Consider the following 8,513-nt stretch of genomic DNA (forward strand, 5'->3'; position numbering starts at 1 on the left):
TTCTGAGGATCCAAACTCATGTCCTTGCCCTTGTGTGGCAGGCTCTTTACTGCCCCAGCTAACACCCAGACTTTAATATTGTATTTAAATCCCGTTTTGGACGCAGGTCTTCTAAGGTTTTGTTTGCCAGCTCCTTGTCAGCTCCTTGTCATAGCTTTTAGTCTAGAAGTAGCACTTAGCCGTGTCCGTCCTGATGCATGAGAGAATGCCACTGAACTCTTCCTTCAGCCCCGTCAGCCTCACCTGTTTCCTTAATTAATTGTTTGCAAACTACATAGCTAGAATTTCCCCGCCAAGCACCACTCATTCCTTGAGCGATAGAAACAGGAATTCTTAACCATAAAAGACGATTGCGGGCCTGTGTACTCCTTTTCCAAGAACAGGCTTTGTGCTTTGCTATCATACTTTCCGGGGGGGGGGGGTCAGAGATCCATAAAAGGTCAAGAAGCGCTATTTGGAGTCTTTGTGGGATTCTGTTTATCTTCTCGCTGGATGTTTTGACATTGCATCTGGCCAGGACAGTCTTCCTCCCAGGCCACCATGAACTTGACAACAGCGCTTCTTATTTTTCCCAGAACACCCTTTATTCCCACCCCCTGACCCCTGACCCTTGCCCTTCCTTGGGGGCTCACTTTGGTTTCGAGAGGCAGTTGCTGCTCTTTCTCCCGTGGTCCCACGCTTGGCAACCGGAACGTTCTCACGGAACTCCCCTTGCGTCTGCTCCGAGGTGTCTCGCTGCCGAGCTGGCCTGCTCCTGCTCTGCTTCCTGACTCTCTTAGGATTACACGTGTTCGTTAGGATGCCCCGTGCTTCTCTGGAGCTCTTTCCAGAACGTTCTAGATCTGTGTAGGGCATGTGCCCCTCACCCGGATCCATACATGGGAGTCACATTCACAATTTTCCTCCCTCGGAGGACCATGGCGTGTTCCCTCCCTGTCTTCCTGACGCTCAGCACTTACGTGCACCTTCTCTTACTAGTTTAGCTTTTCTTTAGGACGGGATCCATTGTCAAACCAGAATAATTTCCATCTCACGAACTCATGCAGAACAGTACATGCACTTTCAAAGATTTATTTATTTATTTATCTATCTATCTATCTATCTATCTATCTATTTATTTATTTATTTATTTATTTGGTTTTTCCAAGACAAGGTTTCTCGGGCTGTCTTGAAACTCACTCTGTAAACCAGGCTGGCCTCAAACTCAGTGATCCACCTGCTTCTGCCTCCTGAGTGCTGGGATTAAAGGCCTGTGCCACCACCACCGGGCCAAAGACTTATTCTTTAATTCTGTACATGAGTGTAGTGTGTCTGTGCAGGTTTGCGCACGTGACTGGAGGTGTCTGCAGAGGCCAGACGCACTGGATCCCCTGGAGCTGGAGTTGTAGCTGGTTGTAAGCCATCCAGTTAGGGTGCTGGGAATAGAACTCTGGTCCTCAGTAGTGGCAGTGCACACTCAACGTCTGAGCCATCTCTCCAGCCTCTACATCATTTTGCATTCGCCTCCATCAGATATGGTATGAGTTGTTGGTGACACACACCAACACGGTGTAACGGAGCCGATGTAGGGACAGGGAGTGAGAGTGTTTCTGTTTTCCTTGGGAGACTTTGACTTGAGAGAACCTGGTGAGTTAGCTGCTGAGCCTGGCCTGTCTGGTCTGGTTTCACCTTCTCAGGCCTGGGGCATCACAGGCCTCTCAAATGATGGCCTTAGCCCTTCTCCTCTTTCATCCTATTCCCACCCACACCAGCTCTCAACTCAGCTCCCCTGAACTTCCACAAGAAGGGGCAGGGGCCGGAGAGATGGCTCAGCTGCTAAGAGGACGCAGGTTTGATTCCCAACCCCCACGTGGTTGCTCACGACTGCCTGTAACTCTGGTTCCAAGAGATCCAGTGCTCTCTCCTGACCTCCACAGGCGCCAGGCTCACATGTGGCGCACAGACATACATGCAGGCAAAACACCCACATGCACAGAGTAAAGAGTAAATAAATCCAAAATTAAAAAAAAAAATGAAGAGAAAGGAAGCTCCCAGCCTAGTATAAAAAGCCCTGTGACTAGTTAGAATGTAGTACTTTGCTATTTATTTGAGGTATTTTAGTGCCAATGTTGTTTTCATTAGAATTAATTTTCCCTTTTTTCTCATCCCTCCTCCTCCTGGAAATAAAACCCAGAGCCTTGCTCATCACACTGTGTCACAATCCCTCCTCACTCTTGAATTAGAACGAAGCCTTTGTAATGTATGCTAGCATCTGGTTTCTCACAATGATGACTGCCTGATACTTTGCTTGGACTTTGAGGTTTTTTTTTTTTTTTTTTTTTTTTTTTTTTTTTTTTTTAAATAAACTCAAATAGCATCAAATTCTTGCCCCTAAGGAATATTAAGTCTAAAGTCTAGCATGGAAACAGAGTCATGTCTTGCGCACAACACATCTAAAATGTACCGAGTCGAAGGCAGATGTTGGAAGACATGTACTATAAAAGGAAATTGGGCTGGGCTGGTGAGATGGCTCAGTGGTTAGGAACCATGGCTGTTCTTGCAGAGGATCCTGGTTTGGTTCTCAGCACCCACATGGAATCATGATGAAATGTATTTTAAAATGATCCTTTGCCATCTATATCGCTGTACCGCTGACTGAAGATAAGGCCAATTTGCATGTAAAAAGATGCTTGCTTGGGGTTGGGGATTTAGCTCAGTGGTAGAACGCTTGCCTAGCAAGCGCAAGGCCCTGGGTTCGGTCCCCAGCTCCGAAAAAAAAGAAAAAAAAAAAAAGATGCTTGCTTACTTTTAGATGGAGAACTGAATCACGTCTAGGCATTTAATTAAGGAAATAAATCTAGATCACCTTCAGGGTTCTCCAGAGATGCCCGATACTTTTGATTTTATAACCGTCACTGCGAAGAACATCAATACATAGGACAATGCAATTTACAGCAACGCATCGTATGGAATGGCAGAAATATATTCAGGATCATTTCAGAAATTGCTCTGAAACCCAAAATTCATTTAATAGTTAGGTTTTTTTTTTTTTAACTGACCGAGAATTTCACGCATGCGTATGTTTTGATCAAACCCTCTTTCTGTCTCCTTTCCTTCCAATTCTTCTCCTAACCTTCCCTCTCACCACTTCTTTCCACATTTATGAACTCTCCCTTCTCAGACAGGCCCACGGAATCTCCTTCAGTGCCGTCAATGTGTGTCTACAGGGCTAGCTGCAGGACTGTGGGCAGCCTCGCAGGAGCCACATCCATGAGGAGAGCCGACTTTCCACCAGTGGCCCTCAAACAACCAGTTTTGAGATGGGGTCCTTTGAATTCTTCATACGTAGCCAAAGCTGACTTTCAACTCTGACCCTCCTGCGTCTACATCCCAAGTGCTAAGATTGGAAGTGTATGTGTCACCACACCCAGGGCCTGGCCCATGTTAGGCAAACACCTTACTGGCTGAGCTGCATCTTTAACCCTCCTTTAATGATTCTTAAATAAAAGGCAAGGCAGGGACTCAAACTGCAAATTTTAAAATTAAACATTCTAACACAATCCGATCCAAAGTTATACTAATTGAATACATACTGAGGAATGACGGGTAGGAAAATATTTAAAGTCTTTGTTTGCCAGAAGCTATTGTGTTTTTATAAAAATGGAAAACTTTGTATGCACAGGAGAAACATTGTAACTAATAACATATGTCTTGGGCTGCTGAGATAGCTCAGAGGCTAAAGGCACTTGCTGCCAAGCCTAATGACCGGAGTTCAAACTCCAGGACCTCTGTGGTGAAGGGGAAGAACTGACTATCCCAAACTGTCACCTGACCTCCATGTTCAGAAACTTTAGAAAGTGAGGCTCTCATTGACGTAGGATAGTCCGAGTCTGAAGGTTTGCTATGCAAAATTCTCTGCGCACTGATGGAGTGGATTTGAGGGTCCAGATACAGACCCGAAGGTCCAAGGTAGAATCTAAGAAGCAGGGCGAGGCAGGCAGGTGACGACAGCCCTGGGGTTGTCTCAGGAGTACAAGCCTCTGAGTGTGGGAGGGCTATGGGTCACAAGAGTAGAGAGAAGCGATAGACAAAGGAGGGTGGTGAGGCAGGGGTGTCCTCCTGCCTGGAGAGAAGGAAGGGTGGGCTCTTTCCTTCTGTTCCTTCCTGGGACTTCCTCATGGCTTTCAGGCCAGGGCTGACACTACCAGGCTTCCCGGGGTTGGAAACAGTGAAGCGAGGTGGGCTGCTGTGGCGGAGTCTGTTCCGAGCTCACAGTCACCCTACTCTTGGTCATCCTTTCAGGGAAAAACTGAATCCTGGGGGGTTGGGGTGGTGGATTTCTGTGTTTCACCGAGACCTTGGTCTAATGCCTGGCTTTTTCCGGTGCCATATCAGGATTCAACCAGGCAGGGCTGGTGACTTCTTGTAATAGCCAAGACAGGAAGTGGTCAAGACCTAGAAATAGAGCAGTCCGTGGGGGTGGGAGAGTGGAACTCCTGGGGCCAGTGGTACAGAATTGTTGGACTTGGCTTGGGCTGAGCAGCCCAAGAGATCACTTTTTTTTAAATTTTTTTTTTTTTTGGTGGGCTTCTCAGTTTTATCTCTGCAAACAAAATATCCAAGGGTGTTTTAGCCAAAAGATGGGCTCTTTCCCCACCAACTCGCAATGTTAACTTGATACAGACAAGGGTGTCTGGCACCTTGCACCATATTTACAGTAAGGGAGACAGCAGGTTGTAGAGTCAGCGCTGAGACAGACAGACAGACCTGTTTTTAATCCCATCTTTGCCACTAACTACCTGGGTGCTCTGAAGCTAATTGCCCCATCTCTCTGAGACTCTATTTTTGCCCTTGTAAAAAATCAGGATTCTCGTGTCTACTTTGTGTCAACTGAAAATAAAAAGTATTGGGGAAAAAGATGTTCAGAATAGTGTCTAGGCCCCTAGTACAACAAAAATAATGGTAGGTAATAGAATAATAATGATTATAGATAAATATCTTTTCATACCTTCAATGCTCAGTTTTCATTTATACAGGATGGGCTATTATGGGGAATATGTAGTGCCAAATATGGTGGGTGCTCTCAATTTTTAGTTCCTACTTTTAGGAGAAACTCTGGAGAGAAGGGCCTGGGTCAGGAGCTCTGTGTTGTGAGGGAAAGTAGGCCAGAATGATGGGAGAAGCCATTCCTTTGCTTGAAGACCTGTGGAGCTAACTCTCCTCACCCCCCTTTTTTGAGGGCTTGGAGACCAAATCCTGGGTTCTGCATGTGCTTAGTGAAGTGCACTGGAGCCCTAGCCCTGGAGACCACTCTTGGAGAGAAGGTGACATGGGACTTGGGGAGCCACTGATTAGGTCCTGCTCCACAGAGAGACTGTAGAAGAGGGAAAAGGAGTGGACAGACTGTGGCCGGTGGCTAGAGCAAGACCTTCCACATCACAGAGCCCCAGACTTTAGGATCTGTCTTCTGAATTTGTTCTGAACCCTCGAGGCCACAGACCCATTTGGGAAATTGGTGACCCCGTTCCAAGCAACGTTAGACACCCAAGCCAATTAGAGGGATTCACAAAGCTCCAGAAACTCTGCAGGTAAAGTAATAAACCTCACTGGGTTTAAAAGAGATAAGTTCTCCAGTGCTTGGGCTGAGGGGGCTTGTCCCTGAGGCTCTACTTAAGGACCAGGGATTAACCACTGCGTCCTCCCAAGGTTTAGCATGGGGCGGAGGACCTGGCCCAGAAATTCAGTCAGTTTGTCCAGCAGTGACAGCGGCATAGCTTACAGCATCCTTACGATTCAGTCAGCACTGGCGTGAGGGGGCAGCTAAGGAGAGACAATAGCAATAAAGTACTTGGTTTCCTGGTTTGTAGGTAGCTGTCAGGGCCAGACTGAGAACCCAGACTCAGTCAGCTTTTCGTCGTTGTAAGAACACACCCAGGTCGCCTAAGTTACATGGGGAAAACATTTATTTGGCTCATAGCTATAGAGCTTTGAAGGCATGGTGCCTGCATTAGCTCAGTCCTAGAGGACCCTTTGGAAGATGGCAGATGACCAAGGAGAAGTGCATGTTGGGGGGAAGAAGAGCATTGTTTGGCCAGCCCTGCTTTTTTTTTTTTTTTTTTTTTTTTTTTTGTCTTATAAACTTTATTAGTCTGGGAAAAGGGGGACAAGAAGAAGTTCTGGTCTCTTCAGTCCACTACTGTTTACCATTGCTGCTGATGGAACGGTTCACATGGTCAGGGGAGGACAGAAAGGCCTTGATCTTGGGCCGGGCACTGAGTCGAGCCACATAGGCAGAGAGCAGGGGAAGTTGTCCAGGCAGCCAGGGGCCAGCACTTGGTGGACCAGCAGCAGGTCCAGCAAGTTGTAATCGGCAAAGGCAATCTGGTCACCCACGATGAAAGCTTTGCCTCCCTGGTCTGGGATAGCAAGGTTTCAAAGGCTTCAGATGCCCAGGCAGGGCCTTCACATAGTCATCCTTACCATTCTCATAGTTAGTGTAGATGAAGGTACCATATTTGCAGCGAAGGTCGTCCACCCCATCACCTACCATATCCACCAGGGCGGCCTCCCTCTGGTCTTCCCCATAAAGCCCTAAAGAGCGGCCCAGGTACCTCAAGACAGCATTATATTGGTAAAGGGCAAAGTCTCCACCCTCAAACTTGGGGAGCTGCCCATACAGACAAGTGGGCTTGAGTGAGCCTTGAAGCCAGACATCTATGGTAACCACCTCCTCCTTCCAGCTCTGGCCCTGGTCAGCCAGCAGCATGCGCATGGCCTCACAGCGCCCTGGAACTGGGATGTAGACAATGGTGTATGGCGGCATAGCTGCTGGGTAGACAGAGGTGTGGACTCAGAGCTGCGTAGACGGTGAGGTATCTGGGACGCGGACGCCCGGCCCTGCTTTTTTAATAATAACTCTCTTAGGAAGAAATACCAAGGGGATCTTAGGAGATCTCAGTCGGTCACATAGCCCCATTTCAAGGCCCCACACTGCTTCCCAGTGAATATTCGCCTCTGGTGAAGGCACAGTTAGGCCACACCTATATAATCACAAGCACATGTGGATTGATGCTCACACATATTGAACACTTATTGCATGTCAGCTATGGAGCTGAATGACTTCCACGTCAGGCTCATTCTACAGAGGAAGGAACAGAGCTTTAGGACAGGTAGGCAACTTACCAAGGTAAATTGTGAAGCTGAGATTGAAATCCTAGCTATCTTCAGCTAATTTGTCTTCTGACTTTTTTTTTTAATTAAAGAAAAAAGTTACCTTATGCATGTATGTATTTGTGTATGTATATATTTCTTTGTGTTTGCGTTTGTGTGTGTGTGTCACAGCTTCGGTGTGAAGGCAGGATTCTTCCTCCACATGGGATCAAAGGTCACCAGGCATAGTTACAAGTGCATTTACCCGCTGAGCCATTTCGCCACGTCTCCTCAGCAGGTAAAGAAATGCCTAAGAGACTGGAAGAGCTTGAAGGGGCTCAAGACCCCATATGAACAACAATGCCAAGCAACCAGAGCTTCCAGGGACTAAGCCACTACCTAAAGACTATACATGGACTGACCCTGGACTCTGACCCCATAGGTAGCAATGAAGAGCCTAGTAAGGGCACCAGTGGAAAAGGAAGCCCTTGGTCCTGCCAAGACTGAACCCACAGTGAACGTGATTGATGGGGGGGGGGAACACACTTATAGAAGGGGAGGGGGAGGGTTTAAGGGGATGTTGGCCGGGAAACCGGGAAAGGGAATAACAATCGAAATGTAAATAAGAAATACTCAAGTTAATTAAAAAAAAAAAAAGAAATGCCTAAGAGGCTCAAATGCATGATGAGAGCATGGCGGCAGACCTCTTTTTACTAGAGCAAGACCCTGGAGCGGGAACTAGGGACTTTTAGAGAGGTACCACAACAGGAATTTGGTGCCAGGGTAATTTTGGAGCTAAGCAGCAGCAGCCTGTATTAGAACGAGGCATCTGTCACTTTGGGGATTAACTGGGGAAGTGTTGTGGATTGCTCTGAGGACATGGCATGGGTCATCCCGTGATGCCCTTGTGGGCACAGAGCTTCAGTGCAGGCTTGACGAGGCAGTCATATATAGGTGAGGCTGGGATGGGGGTTCTCACTTTCTTCACAGCAGAGGAAGGCCTGGCTTCATGACTGGGAAGTTTCTCTCAGCCTGGTTTCCCAGGGCTCTTTGCCATTGCATCTTTAGCATCCTGGAAGCCATCTGGCCCATGGCAAACACCGCCTAATGAGAGTAAGGGATTGGATGTTGAATGATAAGGCCAAGTTCATTCCTCCCAATTTCCTTGGTCAGTTCCAAGAATACTTTCGAAGACAGCCTCCAGAACACAGAAATTCTAAACTATGCCATAAAAAAAAATCAGTATGAACTCTGAATAGCCCATTCTTCTACAAGCCAAGGGACAGATGGGTCATTTCAATAGACAGAAGGAGATCCTCTGCCAAACAAGTAGGAGGAGAAGCCTTTGGGCCAGCAAGCTACATCATGCTTAGTTTCCTCAACCA

General features: G+C 47.2%; 1 pseudogene; it reads right to left on the reverse strand.

Annotated features, from left to right (window-relative positions):
- Window positions 1-6,112: 6,112 nt before the first annotated feature.
- On the reverse strand, window positions 6,113-6,874 carry Gstp1-ps2 (glutathione S-transferase pi 1, pseudogene 2; annotated as a pseudogene).
- Between the last annotated feature and the right edge of the window lie 1,639 nt (window positions 6,875-8,513).

Source organism: Rattus norvegicus, chromosome 10, assembly GCF_021556685.1.
Source record: "Rattus norvegicus strain SHRSP/BbbUtx chromosome 10, alternate assembly SHRSP_T2T, whole genome shotgun sequence".
NCBI classification, from domain to species: Eukaryota; Metazoa; Chordata; class Mammalia; order Rodentia; family Muridae; genus Rattus; species Rattus norvegicus.